Source organism: Accipiter gentilis, chromosome 23, assembly GCF_929443795.1.
Source record: "Accipiter gentilis chromosome 23, bAccGen1.1, whole genome shotgun sequence".
Taxonomy (NCBI): domain Eukaryota; kingdom Metazoa; phylum Chordata; class Aves; order Accipitriformes; family Accipitridae; genus Astur; species Astur gentilis.
Window position 1 is genome coordinate 1,249,921 of NC_064902.1, and position 19,764 is coordinate 1,269,684.

The 19,764-nt window shown below is 47.1% G+C and overlaps 2 long non-coding RNA genes across 3 annotated transcripts in view; one reads left to right on the top strand and one right to left on the bottom strand.

Annotated features, from left to right (window-relative positions):
- LOC126049538 (uncharacterized) overlaps positions 1 to 19,764 on the bottom strand; it is a 22,174-nt gene continuing 2,410 nt past the window's right edge. Inside the window, exons 1-3 of one of the 2 annotated variants that reach the window (XR_007509237.1) lie at positions 8,224 to 8,732; positions 5,774 to 6,993; positions 1 to 186 (exon numbers count right to left, since the gene is read on the bottom strand). This is a non-coding gene — a long non-coding RNA (uncharacterized LOC126049538). Of the gene's footprint in view, positions 187 to 5,773; positions 6,994 to 8,223; positions 8,733 to 19,764 lie in introns of those variants that run through there. The other variant, XR_007509238.1, reaches the window with a different exon arrangement.
- The window catches only part of LOC126049537 (uncharacterized), a 22,588-nt gene continuing 12,999 nt past the window's right edge, over positions 10,176 to 19,764 (top strand). Inside the window, exon 1 of the long non-coding RNA XR_007509236.1 lies at positions 10,176 to 11,792. This is a non-coding gene — a long non-coding RNA (uncharacterized LOC126049537). The remainder of the gene's footprint in view (positions 11,793 to 19,764) is intronic.

Sequence of the window (19,764 nt, forward strand, 5' to 3'; positions counted from 1 at the left end):
GTTTATAGCGACCTCTTGCTCGTGCGTGGTATCAAAGGAACGTTGCCTGAACTTTGTGGTGAAGGAACCACATCCTAACCAGGTAAAAAAGCGACCTCTTGCTCTTACGCGGCGTAGGTGCCCCTGCAAGAACTCCAACATGGTCTGCTGCCAAGCTAACTGCGTCCTCGCCCCAACTCAGGAATCCTGAAAAGTCAACACAGCATCACTAGTCAGAAATACAAAAGTAACAAAGACAGAAGCAAGCAACCAAGCAGCTATAGTCTTAGCACTATAGCAGAGGGTTGGGCTTATATTGTGCATCTTAACTGATATGCTTGTTAGAATCCAGCTAGTGGGATACAGAAAAAAAAAAATATTCCTATCAGCCACTGAACATGGGAACAACTTTAATTCAGGACATGAAGGCCCACTTAGAAGGATGGGAAAATCCACCGGTATGGATACGATGCTCCTTCCCATGGGCACCTGTGGCCACCCAGGCATGAAGGTTAAGGGAGATCTTTAGGGTTAGGGGCACTTGCCCCACAGTGGGCAGTTCCACTAATACTGGTTGTCCCAGCATAGTGGAGCAAGTGTACAGGGTCTTTGCCGCCTTTCGTCCCTGGAACGATAGAAGGAGGCGTGGGACAGAACGCTAGGAGTCAGGGGCAGCCATTTGCCCCCCACCGCTATCGATTTGGTACTTGCGAGGCCCACCCTGGGTCATGGGGCCTCAGAGCTCGTTTTAGAAGTCCATTCGTTCTCTCCACCATACCATTAGCTTGAGGGTAGTAAGGGGTGTGAAAAACCCACTGGATTTCCGCACCCTTAGCCCATTCTTGCACAACTCCAGCAGTGAAATGGCTCCCACTATCAGATGGAATTGACTGAGGCTTGGGTAAGCAGCTAAACCATCCTTTTAAGACTTTTCACTGTATTTTCTCCTGTTGCTCTGGATGCGGCTTCAGCTTGTGTTAGTCCCGATACTACCTCAACTCCTACTAACACATATCGTTTTCCCTCTGATAGCCAAAAGGGGCCAATATAGTCAAATTACCACGTTTGCCATAAACCTTTGTTTGTCCTTAAACGTAGTGGTTGCTTCTTTAAAGGGTTATATTTCTCCAAAGGAACTCGACATTGACCACATGCAGAAAAAAACAGTGTTACATAATTCTCGTATAACTGCCCATCCTCTACTAACAGCCTCTTTGTACATGTCTTTACTCCCTGAATGGCCACGGTTCACATGCAGCCACTCCAGAAAGTGTTCCCATTTCTCTGCTTCACCATCAATGCCAAGACTGGCTAGATGTGTTAAGGAATCTACTTGGTTATGTAGGAGGTGAGCCGGGCTATCTCCTGCCTGGTATGCAGCAACCCAGCCTACCAAGAAAGATCTCTGCTTGGCAACACTCAGTATTTCTTCCCATTTGTCTCACTGCCACGCTGGCGCTTGGTTTACTTCCATTGGTTTTGTTCCCAAAATGGTAACCATTCAGTGCATCCTTTAAACACTGCACAGGAGTCAGTATAAATGTATCCTGGTTCTGTTGTCTCAGCTTCCTTAACAACTGCGCTCCACACAGCAACTAACTCCCCTACTTGGGTGCTACCCTCTCCCTCAGTTATCATACGCTGCCCTGAATCAATATGTAATGCTACTGCTTGATACTTCCATGTCTTTCCTTCCCTTTTTGTGGAACCATCAGTGAACCACACATTTGTTAAATGGGGCTTAAAATGAGAAGCCACTTTGACTTAGGATGAAGGGTGTTCTGTATCTGGGTGATCAGAAGGGGGATCCTGTATTTGGAGCATTTTGGGTGTTCCCTCCTCTACCTGTCTAGTGTGACAGTAGTGGTCTAACTGGGCATACCACTTCCTTACTGTTTCTCCTTGAGCTACTCATGCAGGGGGAGGAGTTCCAGCCAATATTGGTTTCAGGATCTTAGAGGGCCCTCATAAGATGATGGGGTGCTGTCGTATAATTCTCCCAGCTTCCTGTAAGGCTAGGTTAACCATAAAGAGTCCTTCCTCCCAAACTGAATACCATTTTTCAGCATCCTTAGATACGCGAGAAAAACCCGATAGGACGAGTAGGACCTTCAGGTCCACACTGCCACATATGTATAGATAACCCATGAATTGCAAAACCCCATTCTATGTGGAGTGGGTCTGTTGGATGTATCGGCCCTAGGGCCTGGTAAATCCCTGCTTCAAAAATTAATAATTTCAGAGCCTCTTCATGGAGAGGTATCCCGTCCCAAGCAGTTCTTTTACAGGTTAAATCATATATAGGGTGAGCTATGATAGAAAAGTTGGGGATTTGTTTTCTCCAAAACACTAGCAAGCCTAGGGCATGCTGCAATTCTTTCTTCTTTTCAGGCATTTTTACTTGTTTGAGGGTGGGCAAGGTTTCAGGAGGTATACACACAGTCCCCCCTTTCCACCAGATACCTAAAAATTTTACTTCAGGTGATGGGAGTTGCACCTTTTCAGCAGGAATTTGGAGCCCTAAATTCTCTAAGTGGCCAATGATTTCTCTCTGGATTTGCCCCACCACAGTGGTGTCTGGTCCTCCAATTAGCACATCATCAATATATTGATATACTCTTACTCCATCTTCAGCAATGATCTGATTTAGTTCCTGGGCCAATGCATAGTGAACAATGGTTGGTGAGTGGCAATAGCCTGGGGAAGTCATGTAAATGTATATTTTACACCTACCCAGGTAAAGGCAAAGCGGTCCCTATCTGCTTCTTGCAAGGAAACCATAAAGAACATGTCTTTCACATCAATGGTTGCTAAAATCTGGTGACTCTATTCTTGTATGGTTGCAATTAATTTTGCTATATTGGGGACTGCAGCTGTGAATGGGCCAATAGTGGCATTCAAGTGTCAATAGTCAATTGTCAACTGCCACTTCCCATTTACCTTGTGGACCTGCCATACTGGGGAATTATAGGGTGAGTGCGTAGGAGTAACTATCCCCTGTTCCCGTAACTCAGTTATCACTGAAGTGATCCCTTCCCTTGCTCCCAAAGGCAAAGCATAAGGTTTGACATTAAGTGTTTTTGAAGGTGGGAGAGCTGGTGCTGACTGCAAAAGCCTCATAGAGATTGTGGGACACCCAAATTTCCATTCTCTTCCCTTAGAGTCTACCCACAACCGGCCCTTTAAGAGGTCAAGTCCTAGAATATTGGTGGGTAGAGAACCTAGTATCATAGTAACCTCAACAGGGGATGAATCCCCTGGCACCCAGCATTTAACTTTAGCTGTCGGCTGTGGTTGGGAGCTTCCAAAAACATCTGTGACCCATATCTGCTTCTTATCTGCAATTATTCCATTGCAGTTAGCAACATCTGCCCAAAGTGCTGACATCTGAGCACCCATATCAACTAAAAAAGTTACTGGGGTCTTAAAGGGACCAAGAGGAAAAGTAATCAACAGGTCTCCTGTTTTATTCTCAGTGAGCCTCCTTAAATAAACCCACTGGCAATCCCCCCGCTCACTTACTGCGGACAGCGTGTCTAGTTTCCCATCCTGCAGACAGTCATACCTTTCTCTGGGGCAGTAGGTGTTTGGGGAGTGGGAGTTGCCAGCAACTGTGGATTCGTCCCCTTAGAGCCTTGAATGTTTAACTCGGTAGGGGGAGGCTCCTTGTTCTTGTCTTTCCACCCAAGGACCAACCTTTCTAGGACAGAGGTGGGCATGCCGTCCATCGCATTCCGGGGAATTCCCTTTTCTAAACCTTCTGCCCACAAGTTCCACTGACCCCCAGATGGCTTTTTGGTGTTTACAGTCTTAGATGGGGGAGGTCAGACATGTCCTTCTATGTGGCAGATAACAGGCTTAGCCCTGCTTTCTTCCATTGTGAGACCCATTCTCTGGCCATAGTTAACCAATTTCTTTGCCACTTCTCCCCAGGTCAGGGCCCCTCCTGCATTCTGCCTGCCTCCTCTAGGTGCTATCACATCACATAATCTATTTTGCAGCTGGACAGCATATAATTTCAAAAAATCTGGTAAACCTCAGATTAGAGGAGTTATTCTATCAGGATTGGCATGTAACAACATCAGAGAGGGCTACTGTGGCACTAATCACATATCATGCATTAACTAAGGACAAGCAGTTTTCTGTAAGCTCTCGGTTAATTGATTTATAGAAGGGGTGTCTATCCATGTTGGTTCTCCTTGTTCCATTTGGTCTATTCCCCCTGCCCAGTAAGCTGCCCGCTGTGTCACAGACCGCGGTTCCCTAGGATAATCAATAGCCAGGAACACTCCAGGCCCCCAATATCCATGGGCTTCATCTTCCGACAATAAAATCCAGTTGCCACTGGTTAATGACACCCTCAACACATATTCTGCTTCTGTCTCCTTTGCTAATCAGATATACTTTTCCTCAGTTTTAGATAATTCAGCAGTGGAATATGGTATCATCTTAATGGTCACATGTGGTGCTTCGCCATTTTGGCCATTGTCTATGGTTTCTGTTTTAATTAATGGCCTCATTGCCATCCCTTCATCCTCAGGGTAGAAAACTTTTCTGGTACATTCTAACTCTTGATTTAGGTATAAAGAGTTTTGCTGTTTCACCTGAACTATCTCTAGACCTTCCAGGTCTAAGTCTGGGTCGGATCATTCGCCCGCCTCCGCTCACAAAATTCTTTCCCAATCTAATGCATCAGACAAGGCGGCATGAAGCCGCTGCGTTGTATTATGCTCAGGAATTAACTACTCTTGCAGGACTTCAACCAAATCCCACAGGGACTGAATCTTCTCCTTATCTGCCTGCTTAGCTCTCATTGTTTCCTGTCTGTCTTCCTGGGCTGCTATGAGTGCGGCCCCTGAAAATGCACACACTACAGCCTTCCCTTTTCCCAGGCAAAACCTGGTTTCTTTTGCTAGCTTCTCAATTCTTGCTACAATGGCTTTTGGGTCATGCCAGTGGTCTCATGCCCAGGGTACTCCTTGTGGGGAAGGGTGGGCTTTATAGGCAATACCTTCTCTAAAACAGGGTAACAGTCAGACACAGATATTTCCCGGGTCTCTATGCCTGCCACTGGTCAGATCCCTCCTGACTTATTGCTGAGAGATCCTTCCCAGATCCTCCCTACCCGTTCTCCGAGTGGAGGTCTGGTATTCCATTAGAAACTCCCTTCCAACAAGGGAAAACCTGTCCATGACGCCAATTAAGATGTCACATCCCAAAGTTGGAGTGACTCAGGTTCGTGGATTTCCTTTGTCAGAATTAAGGTAAAACAACACCCAGGGAGTTCAAACAACAATCAACATTTATTCAACCTAGCTAACCTTGCCCAAATACACGTGAACTTATCACTATGAACCTTGCAACATGTCATTAAGCTGCTGTCTGAAGCAGGCGAAAGCGGGCGAGTTCAAAGATGGGATTACTCCATGGCACTCATCTCTCCCTTCCATTCAGGAGCGTGCTGCAAAGAGTTAACACCTCTTGCAGCGGCACCATGCTGGGGAAGAATGACCCATGTGCGGAGCTGCCAGGAGAAAGGACTCCCTGGAGCTCACGCCAGCTCCAAACTCAACCCCAACAAGCCCACTGGCTTGGCAGCCAGCACCGGGAGCAGCTCAGGCTCTGAGGGGTCAGCCTAGACAGCTTTGCAAGGTACAACACCTCAGGGCACATCACCAAGCCCGACCCGTTCCCTCTCTTCTCCATGTCTGCGCATCGGCCACAGAAGGAGCAACTTGCATTTCACACAGAAAGAAGACTGAAAGGTAAATGCTCCTTCCTCCCACTGACTTACCTCTGGGATTGCTCTCGGGCTTGAGGACAGGAACAGACCAAGAAGTCAGCAAGCCGTTGACCTTGAGAGGATCTTAAGGAAAATTGCACAGGAATAAGCTCTTGCCACATGGTCAATGTTTATTCCTTCAAGGAGAGGGACATTGAGAACTTACCTGCAGGATGCCCCAAGGACTCCAAACCAACATCCAGCTGAGAAGCTGGATAACCATTGCCACCATCCTCGGCTAGAAGCAAGCACAAATGAAAAACATTTCCATTGCATGCTGGGATCCACTCGTGCCTTAGTGAAGTGCAGGCCCTGGAAGGGGGACGGGTGGGAGCCTGACACAGGTGGAGATTGCCAAAGCTGCAGAGGGGCCTGGTGAGAAGAGGAGGACGAAGAGGTGGCAGGCAGGGGCCATGGCTCCCTGCACTCACACCATGCTGATGGTGCTGCAATGAGGGCCGGGGACTGAGCAGTTAGTGCTTATGTCTGGGGCGTCACCGCAGGGCTCTGACCTCATGGTCCCGCTGTGGCCTCACGGCCAGGCTGAGAATGCGTAAGGATGGCTCTCAGGGTGCTTGCAGACAGCAGCTGGAGCACAGCCAGGGGACCTGCCCCCCCCCGGGGAGGGGAGCACTTCGCATCGGGCAGCTCTGTCCAAGGGCTGGCACACAGTCCCCACCAGGGCTGAGCCTGCAGCTCTGCCCTGTTTTCTGGGCACTGTCACAGGGGCAGCAGGGAGCTCATAATCCCACAGAACAGCAGAAAACCACAGCCGAGGGATTTCTGACCTCCTCGAGTGCTGTTACCAACAGCTCACGAGGCTAAAGAGTGAGTGATTTGTCTTGAGGCAAGTGCAAGATCCCCTCCTGTGGGCACCTTCCAGGCTGGAGCGCAGTTAGGCACCTGGGAGACCCCAGGGCTAACGAGTCACTTCCATTTTACGGCAAAGATGAAGCCTTTACTCTTCCATTTCTTCTTCCCGTGGAGTTTAAGGAAATGCTTTCTGTCAGGGTCCTCAAAGAGCAAAGTCAACCAATAAAACAGAAAAAATATTCCCTTACTTGGACAGTCATCTTTCCGGGTAGTCGTACCCCATCTTGTGACCTACAGCGGGAGTGCAGGAGCTACCAGAGCACTTCTCTTGGTTGTATCCAGCAGACACCTGACAACAGTTTCTCACCCTAAGGCAGGCTGTAGCTTCTGTATTCATCACAAAAGGAGTCAAACTTCACCTGAAAGTAAAGATTAAAAAGTAAGTTAGCAGCTGGCCAAAGGTATTTGACAAAGTTTTACCTACATAAGGAGGAAAACTGCATTTGGGTTCCCCTTTTAGCTGTTGAGACATCATGATTTAGTTTGTTTGTCTGCCTTACCCAGACAGGTGTCGGGTCACCGTTTAATCTGTTTGTTGCTCTCATCACCGAGAACAAAGCTCCATGTTCCCTTTTCACATTTGTGATACAAATTGGTGCCTGTGAAGTAAGACACACCACCATACACAGAAGAACTTCATCAAACTCCATAAACTTTGACGAAATTGTTAAGAACTCACAACACTTCCATTATTTCTAAAACTTCTCCAAAGACGACGACAGAAAAGCTGACTCACAGAGAAAGACTGACAAGAATGCTCTGTGCGTTCCCACATTTTTTTTAAGGTATCTCTATCCCAATGATCTTGTGAAAATTAAGAGACACAGAAAACAGATCTGTGTTTGAAGTTTGGTTTTGAACACAGCATTTCCCTCCCTGAGCTTGTATTAGTCCCAATGACTCAGATATATATTGCAGACGCACTGACAAGCTGAAGGACCACCTCTACTCCTCAGAAAGACTTTGATAGGCCTTCGAGACCCCATGCACCGCCAACACATTAAAAAAACCACCAAACAATCAGGAATAGAACCAGAAAAGGTATTCTGATTCGGTAACAACACACTGACATGAGACTTCCAAGTCAGATTGCTTCTGAAGTAGAACAGGATAAAACCCAAAGGCAGGGAGAAAAGTACAGACAAACTTTGCCCAAAATACACAACTCACAATAGAGCACTGACAGTGAGCTAGAGGTTTATCTCACCCAACTGCAAAGCAACTTGAAAACAGGAATCATTTACAGGGCTGGGGGCAGAGCGGGGGGGCGGCTGGTAGAAAAGCAACTCCTCTTCTTCTTCTTCCCAGCAAGGAACAGGACAAACTCCTTACTTCAAGAGCTCACTGGGCTTGCAGAGAAGGATGAAGGAAGAGAAAGTGCTTCTGTGGTTGCTCCCCAAGTAAACCAGATTCTCATCTACCAGAGAATGCCATCAGCAAAGCAATTAAAACTCCAGTTGTGTTGCTCATTCAACCCTCTACTTCAAGAAACTACAAAAAGACTCCTGCAATGCTGAGAGGCTCACAAGAGCTCTGGAGAGAAACTGCACGTACATAAAGCCTACTGATCTGCAACCGTTACTCCTTACCCCCTTCAGGAGAGCTTGCTGAAGACAGTGCCACTGACCATGCCGATTACCCTATTCTGGCTGCCGCTGGCATCTGTGACTCACCCGGTGTCCTACTACCTGGCACCACACGACAGTCTGGAGGGCTGCCGTTCAGAAAGAAGTCTGCGTGATCCCTAGTCTCAGATCTTCTGACCGACTTCCAGTCTAAGCAACTTGTGAGACCAACACGGCAGCGGCCAGGAGGGCAACGGCCACGGGCCAGAGGGGGTCCAAAGCCGCTAAGGCAGGTAACGGTGCTAACGAGAACCAGGGCTAGCGGCCGTCCTGGAAAGCCGAGCCACCGCTGGACCCGAGACTACAAACCGACGCCCGAGCGAGCGCGGGCTGGAGGACACGCAGGCCGGCCTGGCAAGGTACAGCCAGCCGCACCGGGCCGGGCCTTTCTGAGGAGGAGAGGCCACGCCGCGGGCCTTTGGGCGGCAGCGAAGAGGCGGCCCCGAGGCGGAAGACGCCGCGCCTCGCTCAGCCCCGCCGACCGCGGCCGCAGCCCTGCCGCCGGGGGCGCCATTTCAAGCCTCCACATCCCCCAGACGCCTGAAGTAAATGGCGGAGGGGGCGGAGACCTTCGTCCCATCACCCAATCCGAAGAAAGAGCCCCAGGTGCAGGCGGTGCACTCGGCCCCAAGCCCAATGGGCGTGAGCGGCGGTGGATGACAGACGGGTGGCCCCCTCCGCCCGGGGGCCAACGGGGCGGGTGCCGCGGGGCGAGCGGCCGCAGGAGCGGCCGCGTTGGCATCCGGGTCGTGGCGCGGCCGGGGGTCGTCCCGCGGCAGGTAGCGGGGCGCCGCCATGGCCCCGCTGTGGTAATCCTCGTTGCTAGATTTTCTGCTGCTGCTTTGCCTGTGCTCCTCTTTAATGGTGCTACTTTGCACAGGCAGTTTTCTGACTGTAATGCAAGCCTTCACGGGCACGGAAGAATTGCTTCCGTTCAGCACGTACGTAGAAACCATACCGAATGATGCTGAGGCATAACAACGGGTCAGATTTAATCCGTGACAGAATTTTTGAGGAAACGAATCTGTGCCTTCCAAAGCAGTAACATCTCTCTAACTTAACCTAACAGCGTTTAAGGGTCTGGGTATCCTCTTCCTAATTCTTCAGGCAGGTGAGCATCCCCAGCTGTCGGGGGGTTCACTAAAACAGTTATTGACTGGTGTGACTCCTGTTGTCCAATTTGACACGTTCTGTTCACAGCAATGGTCAGGTGTCAAATGGCCTGAACTTACCCCAGAAGCTGTTCACGGTGGTGGTTGAAACCTGCTGCAGTCTTTCTAGTGTAGTCAACATGCGATGGCAGATTTAATGGGGGTGTGTTGGGTTTTTTGTCCCTGTAATAGCCAGCTTTGTGAAGAGGGACTTACTAAATAGCTGTCTTGTGGTATTTTTAATGTAAAAGTGCTGACTGGTTTTTGTCACTGAGCTTTTCACCAAGGTGTACTCTGTATATCTCAAATGCTTAACCTCAATTCACGTAGAAAGGAAGCTTAGGCAAAACATCAAATCACTTGCTTTGTTTCTTTACAACTACTAACAAGCTGTACCCTTCTTTCACTTTCCCTTTTGGTAAATGTCTTCTGTGTTTTCTTCTGTGGTTAGTAGCGGAAAACATCGGTCCATTTGCAAAATGATAAGAGGCTGTAGCAGACAGGTACACCTGTCTAGGTGTGTGGACTTTAGTCCTGCTCGTGCTTAAGAGTTAAAGCACATCTCTAAATTTGTACAGCGTTGTGCACTGAAACTGCTTGTTCTCCTTTTCTCCTCTTTGTAAAATTTGCCAGTTCAAACAAGTATTCTTGGTCCAGTGTATTGCTGCTAAATGGACCGGCATGTCCAAACAGAGGTATGAAGCTTTAAGTTTTTGGGCATGAGCAGGGGAGACTCTTAAAAGGTGCCTGCACTTCAGCTGGCAAGCGATACATTCCAATGAAAGAATTTTTTGCTCTCTTGGTCAGTGCCTGTTTTTCAATGCAGGTGAATTTGCTTGGCCAAAGTAAAAAAAAACAACCCACGAAACCTCTAATCTGTTTAGTCTTACTCTTCACACAGGTTTTTAATTTACAGCTTTGACTTTCCTGTTCTGGCTAATTTTCTCTGCTGAATTTCTAAAGCTGAATTTGAGCACTAGAGTAAAAGAGTCTTTTCAGATAACAAGCTGCTTACAAATTTACAGTTGCCAAATGGTCTTGTCACAGAAGGATGTACCTACAGCATCGTGTACCTCAAGTTAAGGTATCTGTGTATCTCCACGCTGCGTAGAGTAGGTGTCAGTAAAGCACAGTTTGTGTAGGAACTATTCCTTCTACAAACTCAGTCAGCTTTAGGTGGTTTCTTCTGTGCTGCAAAGAGGACAAAATAACTGGGAGAATGAAGCATTGGTCTTTTAGGATCACACGGAGAGGAAAGGATCGCGCTGAGGGGAAACGGGACTTTTGTTATTTCCACAAATACACGCTTTGTTCCTTCAGCAGAGTAATGGATAAAACTTGTAACTACCATTTGAGTTATTTTTTCCTCCTTCGCAGGTTGAAGGAGAGCACTTACGTTCCACTAATGTGCTACTAACCCAGAACATGTAGATTCTTGAGACTTTTTTCCCTGTGCAGTTTGGGATCATCTTGGAGGTTTTAAACTTAGAGGTAGCTCAAGAAAACCACGAAAAGCATACTTCAGAGCGCTGGGGCCCATTCAGAGTCTACTACTGTCACTTCTGTTGGACCTGAATGAGGAGCAAGTCTCTAGCCGGATAAGCACTTTTTAATAATACAAAGGAAGGTGCAATCCCAACCTGTGACTATAGAAGAGGAAAAAATTCTAATTGGTACTAGATTTTCCGTGTCGGTAACTGTGTAATTTTACTGAGCCTCTTTTGGAAAGAGGTGATGCAGTATGCACGTAGCACGTGATGACAGACAGTGCAGGGGTAGTCGAGTGAAGTGAGGGGAAGCAACATGAAGGATAATTAAGTTTGCATCAGTCACGCTGCTCCCTTTATGCCCCGTGCAATCCCCACCAGTCAGACAAGAAGCGCATGCAACGAACAAACTGGAGCTTGTGAGTCTGCGTGTAGTCGTTTGGGATGCTGGATGTGCAGGTGCTGCAGGCATGGCTGGAGAAGGTGGCAGGAATTTGCTCGCCACAAGAGTCCGTGGGAGTCGGGAAGTGTGGCTCCGATGTGGGGGCTGCTGCTGAAACGGGGGCTAAAACTGAGGAGTTGGTGTCAGTGCTGGAGGTGTAAACCCTGGCGCTCCATCGTGTGGTGAAAGCTGTGCGCAGGCTGGAGCCTCAGCCCTTGGCTGCGGTAGGCAGCTTCAGCGGAGTCGTGTTTGGGAGCGAAGGCGTTCATCTTTGCTGGTGCCTTGTGAAAGTTGCACAATTACGGTGTCATTTTCTTCTCTTTCACTGCTTTGGGGGTTTTGAAATACAAACACATGGTGACTGGCAAAATAGCACTTTGAACGCAGCTTTTAACAAGGAAAGCAACTTAACCATGTATTTATTAAAAGCTTAAAGTCTCATTGTAGTCTTAAGTGTTTACTGCTGAAGGAGAGAATATGCAGGTAGATGACCCTGAAGGTGAAAGGAGAGGCATTCTTATGGATTGAGGACCTGCAAGGACTGAGCAGGACAATTCCATGGTGGCAGTAGAAAATGATGTAGAATTTCCAAGAACAGAACTTGATGGGGAAGTCCTACTGACAATGGAAATCAAACTAAATGCTGTTTGATACGTCTCAAGTTGGTTATGTTTATAACTAACTTGCTTAAAGGTGGTGAAATGCAAGAGATGGCTTTCTAGGTTTACTACAATGCTTGTGTCCTTCAGGCTTAATTTTAAAAAAGGAAATGTAGAAGTGTTGCTTTACCTATTTTATACATTTTTCATTTTTGACATAAAGTTATTGTGTGGTATTCAGTTTTTCAAAGGGCTTAAAAAATGTTCAGTACATCACAGATTCCTCAGCTTCATCTTAAAGTTCCTTCTGAAACTGAACATCTGGGACTTCCTTAACTTCATGGAATCAATCAGTAAGTAACAAACTGAAGATACCAAGTTGGCTCTCTCTGCAGCTAGACTCTCATGGAGAAATGGGGGTTTTACAGGAATTCTGCTCAGCTGTTGAAGGTTTGGATGCAGGAACAGGGAACTGAAAGGACTGCCAGCTTCCCTACTGGGTATCTGCCTGAGTGCAGGACCTCTGCCTGAGCTAATTCAAAAGGATGTAATGTGTGCCAGTGCATCATACTGCATGACAGTAACCTCTTGCGGTAATGTTAATGTTTGCAGCTCTGTAGCCAATGGAGCAGGAGCAATGGGAGGACCATGTTTCAAACCCTGTGGGAAGCCAGTCAGTGTAAATGGCAGTCCCTGTCAGGTGAAAGCAACTCTCTCCCTATCTGTCCCAGGGCATGGAGAGCCTAAAAAACATATCCTTCCCATCTACTGTTGTCGTTCATGGCAAGGCTTGTTCGTTGAGGCAATGGACTATTGATCAGAGTGGGAGCAGCCAGAGTGAGCAGTTTGGTGGCGGTGTTCAGGGTTCTGTAACCTACCACTAGTCACTGCTTAACCTGAGGTTTCTCTACCAGCCATGCAGGAGAACTGTAGTGGGAAGGAGCCTTGACCACGCTTTCCCGTTCTTCCAGCTCTTTTATCAATTCAGGAACAGCCTGGGTGGCATCAGAAGGTGACTTGTATTGTAGGATAAAGGGGCAGGACCTGGACCTCCTGCTAATGACCTGTTTGCAACACGTTCACAGTCAGGGATGCGCTGATGGGAGGTAAACTGAGGAGAAGAGCGTGTGGTGCCCCTATTGCCCACTTTCCCCACGAGGCCCCCCTCGACTGACCCATTCCCTGCACCCACACCTAACCTATTACGGGGACCTAGAAGTAAGGCCAGACTGTCCACCCTGTAGATAGAATGAATTTAGCCCTGACCACTGGGTGGGTAGCGATTTGCCATTGCCATCTACAAGAGAATCTATTTGCTTGCTAAGTGGAGGCTGTCCTTTGTTAAGTGTCCTTATCTACTGTTGATAGTTGGGCTCCTGCATCAATGAGGAACGTTGCAAAGTAGCAATCGCTAATTACCGCCATCAGGGCCAGACCGGGAGCGTGAGCAGTGGGGAGCAGCGGCCCCAAAGATCAAGCCCTGACCCCGGTTGCCTGCGGATTGGCAGTCTAGGTTCAGCCCTGATGGATTTGGGCACCTCCCTGGGCTCACAACCCTGATATGCGCTGGCCTCCATCTCCTCATGCAGACCCCAGAGAACGATCGCGAATCATGAGGGAAACCCGACCAGTTGCTGCAAAGCGGGAGTTGGCAGCCCATTTAATGGACTTGGAGAGAGCCCTTTGCCTAACCACATCTTCCATCGCCTCTTGTGCTCAGCGGTGACAGAGTGCTCCCCAGTTTCCCCTCTCTGTTTTGGTCTTTTGCACAGAGACAGTCTGGGTCTTTTCTATCAGATTGACTTTAGCTGAGGTTCTCCCCTGGGGCGTACAGTGGTAAAGAGCATAAGAAAGACATGGACCTGCTTGAGGGGGTCCAGAGCAGGGCCACAAAGATGATGAGGGGGCTGGAGCAGGTGTCAGTAGCTCAGGTGTCTCAAGTTGCATGCTGTCAGTGAGTCTGTGACAAATGAGGGGGGAGAGGGGGAAAAGACTTCAGTCCTGCTGTTCTCCCAGCAGGAAGATTGCATCAGCCCAAAAGTCGGTCTAGCCTCAGGTCCCGTGCCTGTGTGTGAAGCCCAGGATGGCACGTAAGAGCAAGGCAAGCAGGGGATCGTGTACTCTCCTGCGCCCCTGCGATCTACAGCACTGATTTTGTGAGCAGCAGAGGGGCCTGGTGACCTCTTGGCTGGCACCCAGCAGCTCTCCAAACACTCCTTCCAGGCCACGTGCAACGCCCCTCGAGGAGCGGCTGCACCAACTTATGGCCCTGCGGGCCCTTCTTACCGGGGAGCTGTCATGCACGCAGAGGAAGCCCTTCCTCAAGCAGTGCTGGGAAAAAAAACATCATCCACCCTTCTCAGGGAGAAGCGGCAAAACCCCCTCCCCCTCAGTACTTTTACATGTTGTTGGCAATAATAACTGTGATCTAAGCCAAGGCCTCAGAACTGACAACAGGCCCAGCCACCCTTTAGTTGAAAAAGGCACGTGCTTACTGTTGTACCCCCCCAGAACTGCCCTCTTTGTACTCGTGAACGGCCTGGGCTGTAAATGGGTGTTCTGCTTCAGTGTCCTGCGAGGAGTGGCCACAGCCTTCGCAGCACAGTGAACTCTTACAAATGCTCCAGCCAGCCTTTCAACACGCTGTCCAAGCCGCGGGGTGGTCACCACTTTGTTACTGCCAAGGCAGTAAAAGCCTCCCTTAGGGAGTGCCTTAACAGGAGGCTCAGCACCCAGATGTGGAGATACTTTGCAGCACCCCCAACTGGCGATGGCCCATCCGTTCGGGCCCACCAATTAGCAAGGAACTTTGTTGTGCCTGCAGTGCATTTGCTCGGCAGGCTTGTGTCCCTGGAGATGTTCTTGATGGCTTCCCTCTTGTCCTGGGTATCCCATGTGAGGAGGCCCACAGCCAAATGATCCCGCTGCAGTAAGTGTTCCCTCACCCAATGGAGCCTCCCACGCCAGTGCGTGCGACCGGCCAGGTCAGACTCCCAGCACTGCCTCCCGCACCGTGCGTCGGTGAGGCTGGTGTCGCTGTCTGTTGCTGGCCACGGCCATGGGCTCCCCCAGACCCCCCGGCGCTAGTCAGAGGAGCCACTTGCCCAGCCCACGAGGCTAAAGAGTGAGTGATTTCAGTCTCGAGGCAAGTGCAAGATCCCCTCCTGTGGGCACCTTCCAGGCTGGAGCCCAATCTGGTGCCTGGGGGACCCTAGGGCTAACGAGTCACTTCCATTTTACAGCAAAGATGAAGCCTTTACTTTTCCATTTCTTCTTCCTGTGGAGTTTATGATGCAATACATAACTTTTCATAAATTTATTTCACACAGGAAATTGAAAAGCTGATTAAAGCGCTAACAGCTGGTGCTACAGACACCAAGGTAATGACTGACACAGTTAGAATAGGTTTGCTGAAGGCCATATGGTACCGAATGGCTGAACTGCAATCCAAGTTACACCACGACTATTCTACAAAGCTGGAGAAACTGCAGGTAATCGCAAATGAGGTCGAAGCTTCTGGAGAGATTTATCAGCAAATGGAATCCCTCCAGGAACAGCACGAAAACTCTGTACAATTTCTGCAGGAGGACAAAAAAATTCAAGGAAAAAGATAGAAAAAGTGTTGGAAGTAAAAGCCTCATATCAGGATCCACCGAAGCATAAAATTTCAATGCAACAGTATTTTGAAGAGCTCATCAGACGAATTAATTTCAAGGATTTTCTCTCTACTGCCTAAGAGGAGACGCTTCCAAGTACCACTGACATACCTGAGACACATCAATCAGAATGTCTTGCCTTTGTTTTTTCAAGTGAGAGTCCTGATCACCACTTCTGCAAAGAAGCACTGCAACAATTTGAGATGCCAAATGACATCAAGCAAGATAATCGTGAAAATCAGCCCTCCCCCCACTGCAGCACTAACACAAACACTAGCATTAGTGAAAATTTGATTTATCCTGTCAGCAAATCTGTAAAAGCTAAAGCACTCTCCTGACATTTAGCCTTACTTTCCCAGTCATATATGCTGCCTATGTATTCCATCAAACAACTGAAAGTCACTTTGAAAGGTAAACAGAATGAGAGGCATTTAGTATATATGTTCTGTTACGTGCTTTATTGTACCACCACAAATTAGAAACTGTTGGGAAGCTGGCACTAAAAGAGTAGCCTAGGACGGACTAACACAGACTAACCAGGGTGGATTTGGAGATGTTGGGGAAAAGGAGCCTGTGTACAGCGTGTGCTGTGAATCCTTCCTATGACCCTGATAGCTTCAAGTTTATTCTCTATAAGAAATGTAATTCACATCCTAAGCACTAAATTTGAGCCTTAAACCTCGGCCACACACACTTAATTCTGTATAAACCTATGTACTAAGGTGAGGTTAATAACTTATTTAAGGGAGTTACAAAATAATTTAGGTTTAGTTTAAAATAAATGCTAGGCTACAATACTTCATGTATTTGGTAATCTACCTGGTAATTTTTCCAGAACAGTCAACAACATATTCACACAAGTGCACCTTTTGAATTTTTGACAGGTACAGAGCCTACCTACCACTTTTTTCCTTACATCATTTCTCTACATAGCTTTGCTAATTCATACAAAAGCATTTCTGCTTTTCAGGGTAATGTCTGCTCAATTTCTGCACATTTTAACTTTGGAAAACTTAAAAAGCTATCACCTTGGTTTTCTTTTGGTTCTCCTGTTAGTATCACAACTACCTTTTTGGAAATCTAACAAACACAGGACATGTCAAATAGTACACCTGGTACTGCGTGAGAAGAGATCCATAGGATTCTGTGGGATTATTACATTCCATGTGTAGAAGGCTTTCCTTTTAAAATACCATTTCAGATCAGGCCTAGGGGTGTAGTGTTCTGTGGAATGATTGCTAGATGTGACTTATTGATATGTCCCCCTCTTAAGGGAAGGTAGACCTCCAGGGTGGAACACAGTGGATATACACAAAATCTGTTCCATAATAATTCCGTAAGCAACATAACCTGCAACCTTAGACGTTAGCAACACCAGGGGAGCTTGGTATGCGGACTGTGAGAAACAACACAGAGTGTGGAGTGGAGACACTGCAGTCAGGCTCTGTGATATCACTGCAGGGATGGGCAACTGGAACTACTGGAACAAGAATGGAAGGTCCCTGCATTGAATCCACTGAACCAAGGAGGTGAAATAATGGGGGTTCTGTCAATGCTATTGTCTTACTTCTGAGGTGTATCTTAAGTCCCCAGTTCTGGAGTAGTGACACACTAAATCATGTTCTCTGGGTGAACTTTGCTGATTATAATACCAAAACACACCTCCATCCCAAAAGCTACCCACCTCCAAGGTGGGACCACCCCTCACTGAGCATGTGCTCTCAATATTCTCTAGTATGTAGCTTTAAAAGCAAAGTGAGAGAACTTTATACCAATCCAAGTAAAGGTATATAGGACTAGAGTCACTCAAGCTCCACCTAAAAAATAAGAAAACATAAAAGGGCTTAAGAGAGGAAGAATGTCAGGAAAGATACCATCATAGACAAGTCGGGAGGACACCGCTGACTTCTGGGATCAGGCTGAACCGCTCTTCCCCCTCATAGGGACACCTATTGGGTAAGATTCAAATCCTCAGTCATACCAAGTGCTTCCCTGGGAAACTTAGAAATCTCTGTAAGAGTTTTTCCCATAATTTAGCGTGCTTGTAGTTGACTGTATTATTATTTGCACGTGCGTTGCAGACAGTGTATTTATCACTGGCAATCCAAAAGAACCTGTACTATCACTTTAATAAACTGTGCTGCTCATTAATCTAGTTGTGATAGTTCGTTAACACAACCAAGCTCCCTAACTCTGGTAATTCTAGTGCATTGAACATGGCTAAGCCAAGAGCACAGTATGCTATTAGTGCATCCATCATCATAATAGTTCAACATATTGGACGCAACCAGACTTATAGCATTGGATTAGACATCACTCAGAAATTAAACCTAGTTGCCCCCAGCCCCTCTGACATCTGAGGATAAGCTGGAACGCAAGAGGGTTTATTTTCTGCCAAACTTCTTTACTCTTTAATGCAACAGTGGTCAAAGCCCTGACACTGAAGTCTTACAGGATCAGCCCTGCATGCCCCCTACTCAATTCCAAGCCTCCTCATGCAAACAGACATTGCTAATGATGGTAACAGATGAGATTGGGACCAAAAGCTGTTATTTCCCCATAGCTCCTTGGTACCCCATGTGAAAGTGGGATGACAGGCATACCGGTGGGATGCAAAAATCAATTCTAAAAAGAGCAGATATTGCACCCCCAACTTGTTTTGCACAAAACCGACCCCAAACCTGCTGTCCTAAGTACTCTCAAGATGATTTTGAAAGAACATGCACCAGCAACTCTGTTCTCAGCCTGTCTTTTTGCACATGCTTAACGCAAGAAGTGGGAGACACAGTCCTCATACCATATTCCATTTGATGCTTTTAGTCTGGTTTCCAAGGTATGTGTATGTGTCCATCCTTCTTCCCCTCATTCCTTTTGAACCCACCAACCACTTTCAAGCCAATTTAAGTGCAAAGAGAGTAAATTACCACAAGCTTCATGACAGTTTTGTTAGCAATCATTGTGAAAAGAGGGTGCCATATCAGTTCAAACTTCTTTTTTTTGACATTACAGGATTCACATGAGAATGGTGGAGAAATATGAATGCCCTAATTGTGAGAAAAGCTTCAGCTGTCACTTGTACATTACTAGGTAACAGAAAATCCAGAAGCAAACAGAAAACAGGAATCTAGGTTTCAGCAGTTCCAGTGCTATGTGACCATGCACTTCCATATTCACCAGGCTGAGACACTCCCTCCAGTCCCAATGTTGCCAGGTCTTTTCATCCTTTTTTCATCTTTACTATTTTGACCATCTTCTGATTTTGTATAATTTGTAAGGGCACATGTACTGACATTTTCACAGTTACACAGAAAGAACAGAACCGCGACCAACCACAAATTTTATCACCCTTATCTCTTGCTTCTCACTTAGAACCTGCCAAGGTGCTGCCCTAAGATGCTGTTCAGGTGCTGTTTAATTGTAACAAATGTGTTCAGGAGGTAACCTGAGCTTCACATGGCTAAGGTTACAGCTTGTAATCACTTGCTGCTGCAGTCAAGCAATGGTTAGCAAGTCAAATGCTCAGAGTAACTTCACTGTCATTCCTGATCTTTTACACTCAGTGCAACCAAAGCTCAAGTACAGTACGAGGAAATCTGCAGCAGCCAGTGGCAACATACCACCTGTTTACTGCATCTACCAATTTGGGTCAGAACTCAGGCTTTCTACATCACCACTTTTTCAAAGAACTTCACTTGACAGATTTATCATAACAAGTGGTTCATACATCTGAATTATATTCTTCTGTACTCATACCAAGTGCATTTGCCCACAGTGTTTTTCAGTGTTTTCTACGCTGTGATCCAGTCTTAGATGAGGAAAAGTATTTACTTTCCAATTCCTGTCTGTCCTAAAGAAACAGAGAGTAAGGTGAGCAGAACTATTTGCACTGTTTTGCAAGATCAAAGACTCTTCCTAGGTTATTACATTTCAAGACACAGTTTCAATGTCCCTAGATCTGCTTTTAAAATAATTAGTGCTATTGAAAATGGCCTGCTAATCTACAGCTATGTGCATTCCAGTAAAACAGATGGGCCGCTATTTCTCATTAAAATACAAGACTTAAGTTAGGGAAAAAGTGATAAAACAATTCACTTTCCAAAGAAAAATTTGTCACGTCAACAGCTGTCTGGTGCCTGATTGGACATAAGATGGAATTGTTCTCTTCTCTAA